Source organism: Lagopus muta, chromosome 1 (assembly GCF_023343835.1).
Source record: "Lagopus muta isolate bLagMut1 chromosome 1, bLagMut1 primary, whole genome shotgun sequence".
Classification (NCBI taxonomy): Eukaryota; Metazoa; Chordata; class Aves; order Galliformes; family Phasianidae; genus Lagopus; species Lagopus muta.
This window is the reverse complement of record NC_064433.1, coordinates 70,376,989-70,400,420: the sequence shown is the minus strand read 5'-3', so window position 1 is coordinate 70,400,420 and position 23,432 is coordinate 70,376,989. Positions and strand designations below refer to the sequence as shown.

At 37.1% G+C, this 23,432-nt stretch overlaps 1 long non-coding RNA gene across 7 annotated transcripts in view; it reads right to left on the bottom strand.

The window, feature by feature from the left end:
• LOC125696753 (uncharacterized) overlaps window positions 1-23,432 on the bottom strand; it is a 120,757-nt gene that overhangs the window by 44,944 nt on the left and 52,381 nt on the right. For all 7 annotated transcript variants that reach the window (XR_007378510.1, XR_007378511.1, XR_007378509.1 and 4 more), the window contains one exon: window positions 11,526-11,608. This is a non-coding gene — a long non-coding RNA (uncharacterized LOC125696753). The remainder of the gene's footprint in view (window positions 1-11,525; window positions 11,609-23,432) is intronic.

Sequence of the window (23,432 nt, the reverse complement as noted above, 5' to 3'; positions counted from 1 at the left end):
CTACAAACAACAAGTGCTCATTTCACATATTAAAGGTTTACTTCAGTTGTAAACACAACCTACGCATTGTAATACTGTTGGGATTTCCCTTTGCTTCGCTCTATCAGGAGCTTTACTATATCACCACACATGACAACCGATGTAAACTCATCTGCGCACACACACATCCATAAAATATGTGTTCTACATGTTTACCCTCTGAAATACAAATTAAGGAAATGTTGTTGCTGACAGCCTGCTCTTTTGTCTGTGCATTACTAACAGGAGAACAACGCACAGTGGATTTCAATCAGAAATTAAAAAGAGAAATATTCTGTATATTTCGCTTTCTTCATATGCACAACTAAATCAGGTGTGTCTTCTCGTACTCATGCAGATAGATACTGCTTTCATATAGTTATAAATAATCACCAGAAGAAATTAGCAGGGAGAAAACACATAAAAAGCCTTACTACTCTTGTTTATTTATGCACTGTATTTCAAAGTACTTTTTCCTCTCATAAGTCAACTAGTTAGGCACTGTTTGAAAGAAACAGCAACAGGAAAAGAAAGCAAGGCTTGGAATTATTTTCTCAAAGAAACTAAAAGCAAACTAAAACAGAGAACAATATTCAGTGTTATATTAGAAATGATATACCAGATTCTACCAGCTGGAGGAAAAACGGCAAGCTAAGCAAATCCCTTTACATCTCCCATTTTGTTAATTCTTCACAGGCATATCTACCTACACAAGACTTAAGCTGAAATCCCGTTTAATCTCTCCCTAGACCATCCAGGAGACATCCTATTTAAATATGTTCTCATTTTCTTCACGTCGTGTTCTGTGTTTCTTCCCTGGGAGTGCAGTGTATTGGCCTGAGAGGGTAATGCAGGTAACATTTAATATGTAATTGTACAGTAATAGTAGCATTTATCAACTCTGAGTTCCACTGGCACTATTAATTCTCACAGAATATACCCATGTAACTGAGGCCACATATTCTGAAACTCTGAAAGCACTGCAAACCATTTGTAACACCAAACAGAAAGGGAGTGAATTCAAGAGCAGGCATCTGCACAAAGACCAGTGACTAAAATGAGTCTGTGTCCTGGTTGCAAGAGCTGCCGTTAGCATTTTCTCTCACCTTCCTGATAATACAGCATTTCATAATCACAAAGGAACAAGAAAAAAAAAACGAACTACCTATAAAACACTCTGGAGTTTCCCTTTCAGTGGCATCTAATACTTCTGTTGTAATTTTTACACTGAACATTCATTAATTCAACAGTAAAACAATGGAATAATCATGGAGTATAAAGGAAAAAAATTTTGTTTTGATTTTCTTTGTACAATCAGTGTAAAAATAATCCTCTGGGCAGACACACTAGGCACTAACATATTCATCTAGCTCCAAGGATCTAGATTACATATGTAAACTAAATGATGTATCAACTAATATGTTTCACTAAATGCAGGTATAACCACAAAAAAACCCAGAAACTCTCTATAAAAATAGAGAGAATTCAGTTCACAAAAAGATCACCCTCTGCTTTTTACTAGTTAGTGGCACATGCTGCTTTAGCCTGAAATATTATTATATTTTTCAGAACATTACACTGAGTCCAGTGGCTGCTTTATCATATGCATTCTAGCTCATTCCAGCACATGCCACTGGAATAGCATGATACAAATCAAACTTGCATTCTCACCTGTAGTCCTTAAATTCTCCTAAACTATACTGCTGCCTTGAAAAAGTACAATGCATGGGATAAATTCAACAAACTCTGCACTGTTCACCACTAACAGCACACAGGAGTAACCTGAAAAGTTTAGATGTATGAAAAAATTCACACATCTGAATGGGTCCTCCACATATCAGAGAGGTTTACCCTGACCAGTCACCAAAAAGATACCAAATCCTAGTCAACAGAAAAATCTATGTGTCTTTGCTACAAGTGCATCTGTTGCCCAAATCCATTTTCCAGTTCCACTGCCCAGACGGATGAGCTGTGCTTGCCTACCTGTTGGTCTATATGTCAGCCTCTTGGCCTCTGTTCTTCGTGAAGGCCACAGACACCAACACTCCGCCTAAAGCATGGCTGGTGGGAGATCTGCTGTCCTCAACTCATGATTAGTGGCCCAAGTAGGATGCATACAGAAATGAGCTATGGCAGCTGGCTCAGAGAACAACTTCACACACACCACGCAGAAATCCAGCCTTTCTAGAGACCTGGGAAGATCTCAGCATCCATTCCTCCTGTGGAAGGAGGCAACAAACTGAGGAATTTACAAAACTACTCCTTTAAACAAAAGCTGATCAACTGGCATGCGCCAGGTTTGGTGGCCTCATAGTCTCAGGTTAAACAGCTTACCTGAGCCCTGACAAACAAAAAGACGTAAGAAAGCATTTCTGTAGTTAAATGCATGTTTTCTTCTGATTGTAACATGCTAGCTCCTGAATACCATAGCATAGACGGAGCACCTGAAAACAGTTCTGCTATGTGCATTTTACACATTTTTATTTTAGTTATCTGAGGAGAAAGAAGTTTAAGTTTTAAAAGTTAAAATTCATTAGACTTATAAGCTCATTTATCTATGCAGAAAAGGATCAGCAATTGGAAAATAAGCAAAAAATATTTTCAATCATCAAAGTGACAGAGACTGATATAAAGGAGGGAAGAGAATATTTGTATTTTGTTTTAATATGCCGTTTTAATATAAGAGCTCCTTCGATATTTGGCAGTTCACTTAAATGTTTTAACATTCTAAACTGTATCTTCCCTGAACTGTATCATGCTAACATTTATTCCCTCAACCGTTTTCACTGAAACAGAAACCTAGTAAATAGACACTCAATTTCAGTAACTTAAAGTAAAAATGGAGCTGTACCTTTGCCTTCAACCTCTGTCCATCTCCGCTGTGCCCAGGACTATTTTCATTTGCCAGTGATTCCTTAAGCTATAAATGCACAGTAAGAGACACAATTGGCTGCATGACTGAAATGGCTCTCCGGAAGGAGGATGCAAAATCTGAACTGTCACCTCCAACTTTGTTTCTCAGTGACACCAAGGCAGAGTTCCACAAATAGCTGGGGAGTTATATTAAGAGGCTGTGTGATGTCCTGCCAGGGTCTTTACTAGGCCTGCAGAGCACTAAGGTTATACACTATTTATTTATAGAGGAGGATGATACTGTACAAACCATATGCGGTTTTAGTAAGCTTCAACTTCTAACCTAAACACTTTTGTCATTTTGTGGAATAACGATTGTACACTACATTTTCAGAAATGGTATTAGAGTACACCTGTGACTGTGTCCTCTTTAGCTAATGTATGGTCTTGATTCAAGAAAAATCACCAGACGTACTTAAATCTCTCTTATTTTGGATACAGCTTACTTAGTGCTATGGTTTAAACCAAATTTACAGGAGATTTCTGTCTCTTTTATACAGTTAGACTGAGCAGTGCTGATGTGAGGATTACCTCTTATTATGTGCTTGTACAGCTTAGCACAACCATATTGCTTTTCTCCAGACCTACAATGACTTTCTCCTTTGCATCTGCACAATACACTGAATAAAAGTATAACCTCCATAAATGTACACTTGTCAGTGGTAACAAATGTGACTTTATCAGAGTTGGTAAGGTTATTTCTCACCCCAGTCATGCCATTCAGTAACTGTGGTCTTTTGGTCAGATCACTTCTGCCTTGCCTCTGTTCTCCTGGGTCAGAGTAGGAGCGTGCTGATATTTGCTAGACAGCTGTTGTGTGGTTTAATTATCTCCACAAAGAAAACAGAATTACTGCATACTATTGTTCAATGTCTGTCAGTAATCTCAGCAAATCAATCAGTATTTTGAGTACGTAAAATACAGGCTGTTCTCTAGAAACTGAACACCTTTTCCTCCTTTTTAGCTAAAGAAGAGTCTAAAGTGACTTTAAGTCATGCTGTGAGCCCTGTCTTCACATCCAATCAGGCTGACAAACACACCTTGCGCCCCTCTCTCCAGATGCTGTTTTTAACTCTACCAATTTGCAAACTTCACAAAGCCTTTAATAAGGCATTATAAGAAAAGCTGAATATCAGTCCCAAGTGTAAGAAAAACACTCCATTTTAACCTGCCTGAAAAGCAGCATACAGCCTCAAGAAAGGTAATGGTTAGAATTACATAGTATTCTGGATTAAGAGACCTCTGTAGTATCTGTACAGACCTTGAGTACACGTGAGACAAAGTGCTCACCAGAAGATGTATAACATCACAGGTTTTACAAGTTCATATTCGAGATTTTTTGCTTAAGTTGCATTTATTTTGATAATAAAGAACATTCTGCCAATTCAACTTTGAAATAAACTGAACTCCTACAGTATTTGAAAAAAAATACAGCTATTAGTTACCTTCCTTATTACACAAATCTGGCAATTTCTGGCCAATATCACAGTCATGCTTTTTGTGGTATCTTTTTACATCTTGATGGTTTTTTTTTGTTGTTGTTTTTTTGTTTGTTTTTAATGATTTTCATCTTTCAGTGCCAGCAGCATACTGTTTATGGCATGTTCTTACACCTTCTCTCTTATTTCTTTTTTCCTTTTCATCTTTATGATGACATTTTATTCCTTTTGAGGTGCTCCTTTTCCCTTTACTGCCTGACTCCTTAAAAAGTACTAACAAAAAAACAAACAAACAAACCCAGAAACCTGAATTGTTTAAAATACAGGATTAATACTGAGCATACCTATTCACTTCCTGCACTGAAATAGTTTTTGTGTTACTTAAGGAAATCTGCAAGCAGATTTTTCAGTGCTAGAAGTCCAATGCTGACCTCAGATCATAAAGAGGGCACCCACCAATTCAGTTCTTAGGATCACACAGAGCCAATAGTGTGGAGTATTTCTTCAAGTTCAGCCTTTTGTTCTACTGTCTAAATAGTATTTTAAAATTTTTGACACTCTGATCCTTATCTTTCAGTGCCTCAGTGTGTCATGTGAAAATACATATAAAAAAGTATTCTCCCAACCTTTATCATTGCATGAAAGGAATTTGGGATATATATGATCAAATACTGAACTACACATAATTTGAGTGTCAACCCAGAACTCTACCATGCCTCATTTAAGATCACCACTGTTATAAAATATAATGTCACATATTTTATTTAGTTTAATAATTTGCCAAAAAGAAGATTCAACATTTAAGTTAAGTTTCAGTGGACTAAGACTTTCAAAGTCTGTTTGCATTAAAAAACCTCAGAATGAAAGCTAGTAAAGAGGAACTCCCACAGGCAACCAAACGTAATAGTCTTCCAATGTCACACTTTTCTAAGTATGTCTGGCTGGTCGTTTGGTTTTGCATAAGAAATCTTAGCAGTCTGCCAAACTGCATATGTAAACAGTAATTTTAATACTTTGCTCTTTACGCTGCTTTCCATTTGAGGCTCTTAATGTCTTATAAAAGCACAGCAAGTAGATGTGCTTTTTATTTTAGATGCTACAGAAGATGCTACAAAGGGGTGACTGTCTCAGAAAAAGAGCAGCTCAGGCAGACAGAATTTTCTCATTTTCAGCTCTGCACTATGCCCATTCCAAAGGACAGATGAACCTGCTCTGTCTTCTCATCCATAATCCAAGAGCTTGTTGATGGACAGAGACCACAAGGAACTCATATTATACAATTTTCACCCCAAAAAGCTTAAGGACAGTTTAATCTTAAACATGGCTTGCAACTTTTGGCAACATCCTTATTTATCCACCAATCTGCTCTAGCGGGAAAGAAACCATACCAACAATCTCTTAGAAAGTAGAAATATTGACAACTTTACAGTCTTTTGGATCTTTGTCTCTTTAAGTACTATTTGAGCATTTGTTAACACATTTCAGACAGATCTTGTGTCTCAATATGTAACAAACCAATGACTCCTGACCTTGCTATATTTTTTAATGCCAAGGTTTTTTAATGCACCTTTCCTCTTCAATTCTCCCTTCTCACTCCTGGTCAGATCTCATCTGTTGGAGAGCTGGAAATTACTGAACTTAGTGATCTCAGTGAGATTCCAGTTGTTTAGGAGGTAGGAATGAAGGAAATCTAATACATATCAAACGACAGCAAAGTCCAAAGTACGTGGTGTTCATCAAGCAAGTAGGTAGATGTGATTTTAACATACATGTTCCAGCACAATTGCATTTTATAAATACAAAATACCTCAAGAATAAAATGCAAACAATGTAAACTACCCTAGTACTTGCTTAGTCTGAAACATGGTAGTAGAATTAAATATGCTTAAATGCTTTCTTAAACTAGCACCTATCATGAGATTTTCTGCTGTTACCAAACATGCCCATGCTCAGAACTGATATGGCAGCTATGACATAAACTCCCTTGGAGTGCAGACCTTTTGGGTTAGTAGTTACCTCATTTACAAGGCTATCCTATCCTGGACTACTAAATTATGTTGATGTACCCCACTAAGCTAACATCTTCCCAGAATTACTCACATTTCAAAATATAATCTCAATAATCCTTTACCAGCTCCGTTGTCAGATTCTATAATGCATTCTTTCATCTATAACTAGGAGGAGGAAGTTCCAAAACAAACAAACAGGCAGTGGTTCTTCATAACACATTTTAAGCTATGGGGCTCCTACAAAATAATGTAGATGCTCAGAGTTTACAGAGGCTCAGAGGAAGAGTGTATGAGTTTTCAGAATAGAAATCCACTATGGTTACTAAATAGAAAGGAAATATGCCTAGCTGAGTACATCTCTAGGATGGCTGAACATTGCAGGATAATTCAGCAGAAATATGATACATAATTTACTTGTTCTTACTCACTTCCTTAGGCATTCTGTTTTGGCTAGAGCTGAGGACAGGTGACAGTTGGAAGGGGGAACAGCCCACCTCTCTGCTGGATGAGTCCCGGGACTCAGCCCGTGGGCTCAGATCTTCCATCCCTTCCTTAGGAGATACTGTAATGTGAGTAGCTCTTTGCTCCCTGCTGTGAGGAAATAGTCAGGAACTGGTCCACAAAATGTGAAATACTAAAAATTAAAATTAATCATTCCTGTCTCAGTCTGTTGGCCAAATTTGAGCAAAAAATCTTTCATCATTTTTTAATCCTCTTATTTCAGAAAAAAAATACCATTATTTTTTCAGTATTACCCAAAACTAACTGAACATGAAGTTTTAGAATAATGCATCATTATGATTTTTTTCACTGTCATAATAAAAAAATTAAAAAAAATGTTGATGGCATTCAAAAAAATCAAAACTGCTCTTCTGACCAGCAATCTAAGCACTCCATAATATTTTTAGTGAAGACATCAACCAGAAATGATTGAATCTGGGAGGATCACTCCTCTGTTTCTTTCAAATTCCTCCTATCAGAACTAGAAGCAAGGAGAAATTCCAGAGAAGTTTTCCTCATAAGTCTGCCAGCTGATTCTGCAGATTCAGCTGAATAACAGATTTCTGTGCACTTCTCTGAACAGATCCTCCTAATGACTCCTAACAGGGTGTGAGAATAAAATTAGAAAAGAGGTGGGGTGGACATGATTCAAGGAATGCAGAAACTTGACATATCTGTAGGTATCATTTAATACTTTGCAAGCAGGCACGTATTTATTTTCATCTTGTAGGTGGAAATTTTAAGATGCTGAATCTTGAAATGGATTATAATTGTGTCAACTGAAATTTCATTCAACAGGACTTGGGAAGCAATCCCACCACTTCTCATCCATAAGAAATTATTTAATTTCAGCATAACACAAAGGACACAGTTACTTGGAAACATGGAAGCATGCTTTCAGTCTCCAGAATGGAAGGCAAATTTTAACATTTTAAGAAATCTACAACATTGTTTAGATTGAAGGCAATAATTTTGCCTCCTCTCTTTATTCTAAGAAACACATTCGTTTCCTTTAAATGCTGAGAATTGCCTTTCATTACCAAAATTGAAAGCCTGTTTATGTAGTTTTAGCTCGGTGGGATTACCATCAAGGTGCACAGATCCCACATACAGCTCGAGGTTCAGGGTCATCCTCAGTGCCTTTTTTTTTTTCTTTCTTTTCTTTTTTTTGAAGTACAATGCAAGAAAAATCAAGCCCCTCTGAGGTTTGGAAGTAAGCCCATCTTTATATCATTTTTCATATTCATTTTCCTGTGGATTAAATCAGTCCTCCCACTATCCATAAGAGACTACTGGGATCTTTCCTGTGAAACCCCTTATTTTCCTCTAGCGTACTTCCCCACGATGATCTCATTCTCCACTCATATATCTTCACATTCCATCTGTAGGCTGATAACTCATCAATTTACCCCTTCTTTCATGTCTTGTCTCATTTCATCTCATCCCAGCTCATGTCTCTTCTCTGGTGTTCTGTTGTCAGTTATATTATAACCCAAGCTTAATTCACACCTTAAATTCTCTTCCTTCCGCACGCAATACTTTATTATTTAATATATGATACTGAGGTCCAACTTCTGACCCGCAGAAAAAGGGGAAACAAAATCATTTATCTTTTTGAACATTAGCAAGAAAAAGCAAGAAAAGCAAACTTTCAGACCACAAGTTCTGGAACTTGCAACATGAAGGCAGTCAGTTCATTTTATTTTTTTTCTTCTTCCCCAACATCCTCATCATATTTGGATTTTACAGCTGATATTTAACCACTGTTGCTACATTTGCTTTGCTCGAGCTCGGGCTGCATAACAGGTACAAAGACATCATTTTGAAATCCAAACATCATCGTCAACAGCAACCAGACATCACTGTCACCATTCAACACTGAATCAATTTCAAAAAAATAGCCAATACTCCAGCACTTTTTGAAACCATTGCCTTGGTTACAAGATGTAGCAAATAGGAATGAAAGACCTGGCTTATACAATTAACTGGAATAATCTTGCATCGTATCCTGTACTAATACTTTTTTTTTTTTTTTTTTTACTAATACTTCCTACGCTCAATATAGAGTGCTTTGGAATGAGACATACTAGAGCTTTAACAGTGAAGTTTTCCACTCCGGAAAGTTCCACTTAAAATGCCATCATCTTCTAGAAATGCCATGTTAATAGACTGATAGAACTACTCCTCTGAAAACTAAAAAGAAAAAAAAAATTATTGAATATAACAACGCTCGTGAGTAGCTTTATTATAACTGCAATTTATTTAGAAAATACAAAATATTTAGAAGGAAAAAAAGTTTTGCAGTTAAGTTTTATGCGCAATTTTTTCCTCGAAGGAAAAAAAAATCCTTTCTAAAGTAGCTTGTAACTCACTGTTATCCAAATTTTATATAGTTTGAGATTTGTAAAAGGAAAATCTGATTTTTAGATTTTTCTTATTTTGAGGGAATCAGGTGTGCTAAAATGATCACAACGTGACATTCAAAGCCAGGTTTATTTTCCCCATGATTATGAGTTTTTGAACTAAGTAAGGTCTGTAATTCACATCTAAAATACAGGATAATTGATTTGACCATCAATTCTTCTCCTTCGGCTACAAAACTGTTTCTTAATTTCAGGTTACAGAATATTCTCAGATACTAGTCTTCCTATCTATTCTCAACAGAATTTGGATAAGGTTCATTTGTCCTGTCTTACAGCATGAACTCTTTTCAATGAAACATGTAACTGAATAGTTAAACACCTTAAAAGTTAAAATGATTTAGATACAATTAATCTTTCTTATAGGAAAATAGTATCACTCCTGAAAGTTGAAGAGAAGAATTTTCTAATTCTACATTGCCAGCTTCTGACAGCAGATTTCTGTTTTTTTTCTTCTGTCTCCAAAATCATATTCTGGGGATATTTCTGAAGGCCAGTGATCTGGCTTGAGGTTCAAAAACAGTGAGAAGAAAACCAGGAATTTTTGTTGCTGTCATTACATTTTAAGATGATGCTACTAGCAACTGCTTGCATTGAAAGACCAATGTTACATTAAAAATAAATAAATAAATAAATCAAACCAAACCAAACCAAAAAAAACCCAAACAGCCAGTAAAGAAAAAACAGATAAACGAGAATGCTACACTATCATTCACTGATCTCACATCTTACATCTGTACTGTGTGTAGCAAAATCAGGTGCTTCAATTCTGCATGCAAAGCATCTGAGGTTCACTCAGATGAAGTAAACTGTACAATGTGAAACCAGTTTAATAGCAAAATTCAAGAGAGTAATCAATATACTGTCCACAACACGCTGCCAAAATCACTGGAATGCACAAACAATAGAACATGAACTTGAATAATATCTGAAAGCTGGTAGTGTATAGTTTGGGAAGAAAATATTTAGAGTGACTTTGTTGTTCAGTCGTATTTACTTTTCAGACAGTCACATATGGTACAATATTTAACAAGGGTGATTTTTTGCATAATGCTGGCACAGCTGTTAATATACACCCTTTGGAGGTACCTGTGCTTCTGCTGGTGGGTTTCTTTTTTTCACCTTAAAATATGTCATTATGAACAACAGTTTGCAATGTTTGTTTCATAATCATTTCATTATAATAATGAGAAAGTAAGACTGTAATGATTATAATACTAAAACATTTTCTTAGAATGCACATTGCATTGATGCATTCTGTGAACAATACTCTTACCTTTATGCTTGTTAGCAATCCAATTTGCTTCACTAAATTAATCAGTTATAAATAAATAAAAATATAAAAACAGTCAATATCACTACACTATTATTGTAATACAAAAACGTATATGATTACAGGCTGATAAGCCACTCGTTTTCACATCTAAAGCAGACCTGCCACCACCTGCTCACAAGAAAGTTTGAAAAACAATCACACAATCTTCCTCCTTGTTTCAGTGAAGTAGAGACTAAACAGAAATCTGTACTGCTTTTCCCTTTGCACCAATAAAAGAAAGATCTATTTTCCTAAATCTATAAATCTACAACCTTGCTCTAAACCATCCTTGCTATCGAACTAGAAAGCCCAGTTTCTACAGTGGAAGAACTGCAAATGCCAAACTTTTTTTCAACTGTGTTTAAGATGTTCATTCTATTTAAATCTTAACAAAATCTTTGGAGTACACAAGGCCTTCTCTCACCTCTGGGCACTCAAATGAGTTTCACCCTCATGACAGCCTCACCTCTGGCTTGCTCAGATCCCAGGATCTAATTCAGTTCTCCTGGGATCATTGGGAATTGACAGTGCCTTCTTCAGATGTTGCCTTTTCACTTCTCTCCAGTGGAAGTCAGGAAAGAGCCAGCTTTATCCTCAGCTCCTTAGATGGCTGAGAGTACTCTGGGTAGTAATAAGGTAAAACCTGACTTACCTAAAAGGTAAGATAGACTATCCAGCAGCCTAAATATGTATTGAACTTCAAGCTGCAACTCTTACACAGTACCTGTTCAATCACAGCTTCATCTGTTAATTGCAGCTTTACTGATTCTTGTGACTTTTTCATTTGTTTTATGTTGTTTTATCATCACCTTTTGTGAGTTAACACAAATATTTATCCTCAAGACTGTAAACAGCAGAGTACCTTACATCATGCAACAACTACTGGTATACATAATAAAATCACAAGTACCTGATCAACTTACAGATCAGTCTCTAGCATCTTCTTCTTGAGTTCATTTTGCCAGACTACATCATCATCTTTTTCCAGGCAGCCTGAGACAGATAAAGTGTAACAGCAGAAGAAAAAGCTGAGTACAGATTTAGTTAGAAAATGCAGAATAAACACACCAAAAGCCAAAACATCATAAAATAAACATTTAAGTACTGTTACCCCCTACAGCCTGTTTTACTGATAAATATGACATATCGTGCAGAGCAGATAAACAAGAAACAGTAAACAAGCCATGTAATTTCATAGATGATGGAAAATATTTCCACTGTTCCTTTAAGCAGAGTTTTGAAGCTTTTGAACTGAGCTGCACTCAAGACTATTGGCAGTGCTTGATGCATTGCTCAATTTAGATATTCTTTGCCCCCCCATCATTCTCATTTTTTCAGTTGAACCAGAAAAGTACATTAGCTCAAGTGTAATGTCTCCCTTATCATACACAGACACCTCATTGCGTTAACACTGGTGACCCAGAATATACACACTGGAGCAAAATTACTCTTGAAACCTAATGAAAACTTTCTCCTATTCAGGAGCTAGGAGATTCAGAAACCATTTGCAGCATGCTAAGGGAAAAGTATCTGCCATACATACCAGCATAAACTTGCTCTGAGTAGACTGCTCTGCCAGTTCATACAAGCAGAGAATTTGGGCAATGCATGTGTAACAAACCACCTCCGTGAAATATCTTTATCAGAGTAAACACTAGAGATAGCCCTTTTCTTTCCAAGTCACTGAGAAGTCTTTTTTTGGGAAAGCATCAGATCACTGGTATTAACATAAAGATAATCAGTATACACTCAAATATTGGAACTTCACGCAGATCTGGATAAAAATTAACTGCATAGTTATTGCTGACATGGCCTACTCAATTTTAGATTCACATTCATCTGAAAAAAAAATAGCAGTACATGTGATCCGAGTACTAAAATCCCTTATATCCTACCTACTACAAGTACATAACAAAAAAACCATACATATATAGTGCAAATGGCAACTAGTAGATGTATATAATACTTAGGTTTTCATACCTTCATAAGTTAGCAAACACTGAAGGCAAGCTGCCCTATCGACTAGGCACTGCAAGGGGTCTAACAAGCATACGTGTAACTCCTTACCACCCGCTGCTGCTGCAGGCTTCTGCCTCACCTGGTTACAGCAGATTGCAGACCAACATCTGAGGTGCTCAAAGGTCTCACAGCAGCATGCAGGTCTCATTTAAATCCAGTAACAGATGACTGAATCACTTCTATCTGCTTAGTTTTGTCTTAACGGTAACATCAGAACCTGCACAGTGTTCTAAAATACATCTACTGTGCAGGTAAGGGACTCCTGATGCAAGTATTCTTTCATTAATATTGGTAAGTTTTAATCTCTCATGAATAGTGATGCAAGCCTTTTCAAAAACTTGGGGCTCTACGATTTTAGAAGATGTCATTTTCCATAACAACAATTAATGAAGATTTTGGATCCCTCTGAGGACTCCCAAGGCTGACCATCCAAAATCACTAATTATTTTCCAATCTGAAGGCTAGACACCTCAGAGAAAAGTTCTGGAGCGGACACTATTTGGAAGAGATCGGATGATTTACACATCAATGACATCCCACAGAGTTCAAAACCACATCCTTTCCTGGTAGCCAAATTCGGCCATTAGCAACAAGTACATAATCTCAATAAAGTAAACTGTAGGGCTAGAGCAGTAAAGGACAGATAACGAAAACTCCCTGCACTGAGTAACTGCGGGGAGTCTAAACTGAAGATCTAATAATTGGTCTTATCTCTATCAAGGTGCAACAGAATAAGCTGATAAGTGCAAGAATGTCTGACAAGGCCCTAGGGCTCTTTACGGCTTGCAGTGAAGCTTCATTATTGTCAAGAATTTTAAGGATCATCTCATGTGGAGAGAACAAGAGGAATTTCTTTTTCCTGCCATGCTGCTGATGCGGATATATGCAAGGTGCACTTATGTAGATAAGACACGCTTCTCCCTTCATACAAGCCACAACAATGCTGAAGTTTTACTGTTGGGCTCTCCTTTACATGTCTTCTCAGGCATGCCAGCAGCAGGTGCATGAAGAATGGCCCCTGGTTGAGCTGAAGGTCTGCTGTCTTGTGGTGCAAGGAGCCCAAAGGAAAACTCACTTCAAAGAGAGAACTCCTCCTTGAAGTTCCTACATTTCCATCTGCTCTGACCAAGCCTTATTTAGGACACATTAGTATAACACATCAGTATATTCTTGCAAGTGTTTAGATTAAGAGATTTATTAGTGCTTATGAAGATCACATCAGTAGCTAACATTTCACCTTTCAAATTGAAGGAAACATTTTGCACAGTGGGAAAAGAAGCGGTCCTTCCTTCCTCAAGCTTTTACATAAGCTGATTACTACAGGTAGAAATGCAGGCACACACTTTGTGTCTTTCTGTGTATGATGCCTAAGTGTCTGAGCATCAGGTTTATGAAACTCTTCCTTCAAAACCACAGCAGTTTCTCTCTGACACATACAAATGATATGGTACCATGACAAGCAGAAGTCCATTTTGCACCACTAATATCAAAAGATCCTTCTTTGTCTTCTGAAAGCGTTTCAGTGCATTTAGTTTGCAAACAACTGTGCTCTGTTCTGATCCAGACCTTCATAAGATACTTTGCCTTTTAATAAAAATGGCAGGGAGACTGCCACAAAAGAAGCAGAGCACTAAAACAATGGGACTTAAACTGGCCACACCTGAATAACAGCACACAGTTTGCTTATGATGAGATGCAGCTACCACATCATCTGTTACCTATTCAAAGCACCAGTTCCTTTAGGATAAGCTACAATCAAGGTATATGAAGATATTTAAACAAGCAAGCTGTAGCTGACCAAAACCACACCCACAAGGCAACAGAGCGGAGACCACTTTGAGATGGCCGTACAGTTTAAAGGATGCATTAACATCACGTTTATGTTGCCTTATAGTATTTCAGGCATGTTGAACTCACAGCCCATGGGCTACATGCGGCCCAGCACAGCTCATAGTGCAGCCTGCTCCCTGCCCAGCGCCATCACTGCAGCAGCTCTTCCCCACCAAGCCAAACATCAGGGCACTATGAACCCTATCTGGGCTGAAACCAGGGCATGGGATGCAGCGCAGAGCAAGCTCAAATTATGGCAAATGAGTTGCTGCACTTTGATATGCTGGCTGAACACAGTCCTGTGAACAGCAAAAAAAAATACGAAGCCGTGCTTTCCATTTTGATAAAAACATTTGAGGTTTCAAGATTGCTGAAAAAAAAAAAATCATCTGTTTTTTAATTTGCAACTCTGTTTTCATTCAACATAAATGCATTATTTGTGAATTTTCAGACGGAATGCATAGAGTTGCAATTAAAAACTGGATCACGTCTCTTTACCAGACGTTTATATGATCTCTCTTACCAGAGAGAAACATCCCTCACTTCACTGTTACGCTTTATTCATGCCATCACTTTTTGACATCACTTTTGTACATTTGTGAACAACTGTTTTGAAGGATGAAGCATGGGAAGAGTAAAATCTCATAAAAAATCTCTACTGAACACCTTGAGAACTAAGAATTGCAGTCACTACCATTGAAAGAGACTGATGCATTGGTTTCACATAACCAAGGTCAAATATCCCTCCAGTTTTATGTTTTATTGCTCTCTTTTTTTTATATGTTTTAATAAAAAACATTAAAGAATAAAAAGTTTTGTTATTTTTTATATACATTAACTGTATTATATATTGAATGAAGGCTGCTCTGAAAGTAATGCCTCCTCTTTTATTATATTGGCCCACAACATCAGAGGCAGATGGTAGTATGGCAGCATAGGTTGGCCAGTCCTGACAATATTCTATCGCGTTTTGTTGCTGTGTGACAGATGGCAGCAGAGGGGCGATCTGACAAAATGGCATCTGACACAAAGGTGTGAAAATGAATTCCTCCACGCAAAAGAAAATGGTACCCACTGGCATTCATTGATGCTTGCTGAACATCTGTGGAGATCGAACAGTGGATGTGAGCACAGTGAGGTGGTAGTGCATTTCAGCAGTGACAACAGTAGGTAACCTCCACTAGTACAGAATTTTACAAGCACGGCGCTTGTAAAATGAGCTCTTGCTCATCACTGGCAAAAATGCATAGCTAATTGTGATGACTATGTTGAAAAGTAGTGTTTTGTAGCTGAGAACTTGCTCAATCACAGTTACTGTGCTCTTTGTAACTGTTGATGTTTCCATAGAAATAAATAGGAGGCATTACTTTTGGAGTAACCTAAGTAAATCCTTTGTAACTACATATAACTCCTCTTCACTCAGGGCCACACTTGCAGCCCAGGCAAGGCAAAAGGTTGGATACTCATGCAAAATCCAGTTCAGAAAATAACAGTAAGCTTTGTTTATGAGGATCATATATATCTACAGGTAAAATGTGCTTCATTGTCCTTCTATTTTAGTTCTAATTTAACTGCTTCTTCCTTCTCCATCAGTGTTTTGCTGAACAAGCAGGGCAAATGCTTTAGCATTGAATCTCAACTGCAACATCCTATGCAGCAATTAAGCAAGCTTTCCACCAACAGCAATTCTTGTTTTACAGGTCATCTCTTCAGTTATTTGGAGGAATAGGAATGTTTCAGAAAATCCTTCACATAGCTGTTTTCAAACCAACTACAGCATAGGTCTCTTGTAGAGTTAAAACATATTGACTATAGCTGGGTCAAGTGAATGGTTATGCCACGTGATATTGCTTTCAAGTTTACTGATGCTCTCACGCAGTTCTGAGCCTTTTTTTGTGCATGTGTTTTCTGATAGAGACGAAAGAAACCATGTTAGAAGAGATGCTAATAGGAGGTCTGGGTTACCCTACAATTTCCTTTCTCAAGGTGATGACAGATTTTATCATTCTTACTTTGTGACTAAGTTTTATTAGTTGAGACTATAGTCAAAACTTTGAAGTCTAACTTAAATCACCCCAATATCAACCAACAAAACGAGAGCTGCATTTACACAACCTACAAGAAATTATTTTGGCAGGCCATAGCACACAGACAAACATAAATGTCTTAGTGTCATGTCTTGTAAAAACACAGCCTCTAGCACAAACCTAGCAGCTTTCAAAACCCAACAGTTGCACAGTACCACTTTCATTGATCCTGGATGAGGAAATCCACATGAAATAACATTTAAATTGAAAATCTGACCCATAAAGTGACTCACTCCAGAGATCTGCTCTCTGCCAAACGCCACTTGTCCAAGTCTGCCATCATTCATCCCATCTGTCCTTCCAGTTACACCGTCCCAAAAACTTCGTGCCAATAAACTACAGAGGAACTTGCTTCAGGAAGAACTCCAGCACTGCATGCAGAGAGAGCAGATGGGGTTTGCAGCATGCCACAGCATGACCATCCTGGGCAAATCGTAATGTACAGAACAGACAAAATGTAGCCAATGGTCTCCAATCCGTAAAGTGGACTAACAACACTGTCCTGTCTCACACAGCTCTTTAAGCCCCTGACATGAGGAAGGCTGTGAAAAACTCACATGCTACAGGAACAACAATCAGAAGATACAAGCAGTCTTCATTTCTGCTGAACACAAATAGCATTACCATTTGGAAAAGCCAAACTTACCATTTAGAACCTCAGCAAAGGATTACGACCTGACTGGAGACCTGCAAGTTAGAAGATGTACCTTACAATAACCCAATTTATCCAATAAGCACATGTAGTTCAATGAGCCTGTTTATATGAAATCCACATTGCTATCTTTATTTCCACGCTTGAGATGGCCACAGAGAAAACAAGCAAGCAAAAATCACTCAAATCACAAATCACTTAGCCATAAAATGCCTGACATGTTCCATCAAGAAATTAGTTCACAATGTTTTACCTTGAAGGTTACATTTATTACGCACAAGCACAGAAAACAGGACTAAGGACAAAACATCTGTATTCTAAATCCAGCAGTCTGAGGCACGGAATAAGAACGTTCATCCTGTCCTAAGAAATAGTGTAAAAGACTGTCCAAAGTAAATAAATAATTTGTAAAATGTTACGCAAAGCATATTTTTCAGTTAAACATTTCTCTCTTAATCCTTTAAGGACTAGAATATCATTAGAGTATCATTAGAATATCATTCAAGACTACGTGCTATACTTCCTCTTTCCCCTCAAAACAAGGCCCTACCAATCAATGTGCATTCGTTTTGCAAATCAGCCTCTGCGAGTGGCCTGCTTTCCTCTGCAGCTGTACGCTAGCTTCACCGCAGAGCTGAAGTCAGCTGCTCTAATGCTTGCCTCTAAAACATAGAATGTCAATCACTTGCACTACTCACGAGAATTAGCACAACACAAGTCTAATTAGAAACTAAACACTGTATTATCTGCAGTGATTTAGAGATGGAGTAAACTGATGCATGTTTTAGGAACCTTTCTTGCTGCACAGTAGTTCATGATAACACCCACCTCACAGTTCATTAGCAAATCAAAATATTACACTGTATAAATACTACTTTGCTCTTTTACGTTTTACAGAAGCCCTGGGTCTCAGAAGCTGCCATTACAGTGTATATGTGATTTAGCTCTATTGGAACATTATAGGAAATGGAAAACAGCCCAGACTGTCCAAAAACAGCAAAATGGCAGCCAATATACTGTATACTTTGGTTCTCTCTCTATAGAAGTAGTCCCAACCAGCTTCAAGACATTTTAAACTGAAATACATATTGGCAGAACACAAAGAAACTATATACTATATGACGCTGCACATGAATTCCCAGTACTTCTGCACTGAATTTATTTCTTTCTCTTGATCTTTTGTGCAGAAAACAACGTAACCCACTATAAATCTAGAGAACACTAACACAAGCTTCAAGTAAAAATCCAAAAGCGAGGAGGAAGAAACCCAGCAAAGAACTGAAGTCAAAGATGCAAATGTTTAACAGCAAAAAAAAAAGAAAGACATGAAAGGATACACAGCTGTTTTTCTGCATGGTTTCTCAAAATGGGAATTGGAGAGCACAAATGTAGACCATGTTCTCACTTGTAGTTGAGATAAACATTTACAAGCTATTCATTTTAAACAGGAAGACATAACATCAGGACACGACCTTTAATTTCACTGAGGCTGTGAAGGCAAACAACCACAGCTCTGCTGCAATGCAGTTAACATACAGGAAGAGACGCATAGTATTCCCTGCTTTGTTATTACAGGTGTAGTTGATTTTATATTCAATGAGGAAGGTGCAATTTTATGGCTGTGTGGAAAAATCTTTAAAATGCTTGCGGGTGGATGTCTAATGATGCCAGACCGGTGTTGTAAAACATGGCACAAAGATAAAGTATTGAACAAATTGTCTATGTGCCAATGAACAAGCATCTAGGTAAATAATCCTAAACCATACATGCATATATTTGGTGTCATTACACTGTTATTACAGATGCGTACCTTTCTTTTGTTGGCTAAAAAGAGTGCAATTCTGATGCTTTATGATTAGCCTTCTAGCTGGAAGCTGACAGAACTTGAAAGACACTAACAAAAGACAGCAGAAGATTAATTTACAAAGAAAATGTGTGCATTTTGAAAAGGCATAATCTACTTGTAGCTTAAAAGATGAAACAAATTTCTAGCTTGTATAACATTACCAACATACAAATCTAAGCAGACTTTTTTTTTTTTTAAATGTAGGAAATAAATACAGAAGACATCTCTTCATGTTAATTAACAAGCATATATTTATGGCATTTTCTTATAAAAATGAAAGTAGGCAAAAAGCTGGGTGATGAATTTGGACTCTTGTACCCCAACATATCAGTGAGACTTACGGGAAAGGCTGAATGATTTGAAACTTTAGTAAGGCATGATTGGCATTGGTGTTTTCAGAGTTACTAGTCATTTCTAAACCCTGGATCACAATCTTTAAAGAAATGTTTCTTAACGTGAATGCCAGCCCAGGACAGAATATGTTAGTTAATTCCTTTGGGAAAAAATACTGTACATATATATTAAGGATAAAACTATTTCCCAGTCTCTAACTGGCTTCTCATCATTAAGGACCTCAAATAGAACCTCTGATTTAGCTTACTTTTACTTTCCACCAGGAGAGAAATGAGGATCCCTTCAAGATCTTTATTTCAGGCTTCAAACATTTAGTTCCACTCCAGGTTGCAAGAGCACACCAAAGCTTTGAAACAAACAATTGTGAAAGTTTGAGAAGTCTTTTTAAAGAAGTACTAAACCCAAAGATGGCCTAGACATAGAAACTAACTATACTGAAGAAAAAGGGACTTTCACAATATTTAATAACCTGGTAAAATGCTAACACTTTATTTTCTGTGAGAAAAATACACAGAACTATTTGAGGTTCTAGAATTCTTAGGCCAATAGTACAGAAAACTACTTTTACCTAAAAGTTTTCCCATTCTAATATACTTCTACTGACATTTATTTTTCCTCAATAATAAAATGTGCAAAAATCAACATTACTTGTAACTCTAGCAAGTATTTTGAACACTGAAAATGAGATTGGCTAAAACTCCAGGTTCTACAGTATGCATCAACTCAATGAAAATAAAAAAATATCTAGATAAAATGCATACAGCTGTCTTGCACGTGATTTCTGAGTACAATGCAGACTGTAAAGATGCCTAGGCATGGTATTATACATTTCTACAGTTCTCCCAGTAAAACTGTCAGAGTACTCAAAAAACATGACACCGATCTTTCAGAAGCCAGCAGTGTACTGAGTGGGGGTGAAACCAAGGCACAGAGAGATGTGCAGGAAGCCTATAGAAGAGCTGGGAGCCACTCAATCCCACTTATTTAACCACAAGATCAGCTTCCTTGTTCAAAGACAAGCACGGGAGGTATTTCAGAAGCATCTTCTGCCTCACCGCTTGGGAGGAAAATGGTTCAAAATCTTACAATGAGAAGAACACATCCAGCTGTTACCAGGTTTCATTAACCATCTAATCCTCAAGCACCTTGTCAAGTTTTAGGAACATGTTTAGGAGAACTTGGGCCACAACTAATTGAAAGCTTGGATTCAGATTTCTAATTCCAAACAAAACCCAGTTTTACATAACTGCAGGCAGGGATAGGAATTATCTAAAAGCTTTTGCTATATATCCATTGAATCCCAAATGAGGGTCTGAAATAACTGAAATAAACAAGGCTGGTCTATCCCAGAATCACAAAAGAATTGAGGTTGGGTTGGATGAAGCCCTTGGAAATCATCTAGTCCAACCATATGAATATTTGAACACAGCACATTTATTTGACCTAAAATTATTAAGGGACAAAACTAAATGGAAGAATCCCAATTTAAAGCAACACTTGACTGCTGGAAATCTAACTGTAATAATTATCACAGCACATACAGTTAAAGTTTATTTATGATTACAAATTCAGGAAAAAGAAGGAAAAAATGATTTTGGGAAACACACAAGTCACGGAACTTGCCTAACTCTAGTTAGAATGGTCCTGGATGGCATTTTTATTCACAGTAATGCTATTTACATGATGAATTTTGCTGAAAATTTCTAATTTTGTTTTCATTTCATGAAATTTACTATCCTTGGATAATATTTTTATTTTCCGTATGAGATTAACCTTTTACTTATATTCAGATGAAAAATACCAAACCTTAGATGGGTTAGTCTTACAAACAGGGGACGGAAACATTCAGTAAGGTAATGGGGTTGGGCTTTGTTTTTTGCAGAAAAAACAGTACATCCAGTTTAGCAAAACACCACCTCTCCACCTCTTGCTACAATGTGTATAAAGCCACACGTTCTTCCTTTTGTTCTAAGACTGCTTTCAGGTTATAAATACTATGAGCTGTTTTTTTTTTTTTTTCCTGAAAATTAATTGCTATGAATCCAGGCCATTGTGGTCAAGTGAAAAGCAGCACAGGACAGGACTGAAAAATGAGAATGTCAGTGAAGCCTTGAAATGCTTTATTAAACACAATGTCTTAAAAATCTGACATACATACATAACATGTGTATGTATATTTTAGGTAGTTCTCTATACCTGGTAGTAAACAATGGTTATGACAAGGAGAATGTTAATTTGTCCAAACCAAACCATAAATAATAAATGCCAGCATTTGGAAATCGGATTTGTGTGGGTGGACTGTTTTTGCATCCCTGTGGATTCAATGGCAGGATCAAAGATTAGGAAAGCCAGAAATAAACTCAATCTGAATACTCCTGAAGTAAAAGCACCTGGCATTTCCAGTACAAGGAAGGGTCTGTTTTTCCTGACACCCACCCAAACGTTTGATGAGCAGAACACTTTCAAACCAGTAAAACAAAATTAAAAACATGAAAAAAACATATTCTTCTCCCACCTTTCCCACAGCTGCCAATTTCTACTTTATCTGTTTCTTTGAGTTACGAGTTAGAGCGAAGGGAACAACAAAGCTGGCATCTTGAGCTTCACTTTTTCTTACTATTCTAATTAAAATTAGTTGAGCTTAACCTCCTTCTCCCAAGCTACCTATCTAGACCTGATTTTTTTTTTCAGCTTTTCCAAGACACAAACTGTTTGTTTTAATTTCAGTTGTTCTGAAAGCAATCAGAGAATAACTACACCCATTATGAGTAATGACAGCAAAGAGAAGAGGCAGATCTACTGGCTCCTACTGAGGAAATTGTTGACAGCTGTCACATACCAAGTCACTTGATGGTGACAACCAGACATGAACACATACACTTCTACTTTTGGTCAGAATTACAGAGAATGCTGTGACAAGTCAGGTTCAAGCATCTGAAGAAATGGTTGAAGAGATCACGGTGCTGTGTAATACCATAACATAATCAGAATTTGTTACAGATGCATTTGGGAATCTAGACATAAATAGTCCTTAGAGCACAGCTCCCACCCATATGGGTAAGAGGTTAAATACTACAGTCAACATTATGTTTAGGCTCCTTCTGTCCAATGTCCCCCAGTCTCCTTAATTTCTGGGAGAAATTCAAAGCTAACCAACAATTCAGTTGATTTCCATGGAAACAAGATTTCAATTCATGAACTGAAATCGCATGAGGGCCAAAAAATGCCAGAGATTCCAAAAACATTTTTCCACTCTGAGATTCTCCAAATAAAAACTTGATAGTTAGCAGAATAGAGATAATAAATTCACTTGGGCCTTTTATTCCCCCATCATCTACACCGTTCTTCTGTTTGGTGTAGTGCTCATCTACCTTGTATACACACAGTTATATTCTTTGAAGATTTCATTAAATGCCCTAAATAAAGACACTTCCATATTTTTTAATATTTTAATAATTTAAAGAGCAGAAAGTGTCCATGTGGGGAAAAGGCACAGTTTTGCATCTCACAAGTCACCTCTGGATCTGGATATAAAACACTGGTATTTTAGGGGAACAGTTAAATACATTTTTATTCTATTTTCCAGTAGAAACATATTAAGAGCATTCCCGGATTCAGAACTATCACGTCTCTTGAATACCTACGAACAATAAATTATTATTCCTTTGGAACACATCTGTAGTAGCCGGTTTCTCTAAACAAACATGGGTCACTGTTATACCTTCATCTTAGTTTTAACAGGCTCTCGCAATAAATACTTGCAGTAATATTTAACTTTGACAGAGACAAAATTGTGTAATAATTATTTTGTAATTTTCAGTGCTACAGCGAAGGAGATTTTTCACTTTACATCATTTCTCATAATTTATGCAATAAAGCTAGATCTGCAAATATCCACTCAGACTCAAGTATACAGGAGAGCATGTAGTATTCTGCATAATACCAGAATTGATTCAATTGTTGGCATTTTCCTATTTGTGCAGAATTTTTTCAGGTCACATACATTTAGAGAAATTTTACAACCTCTGA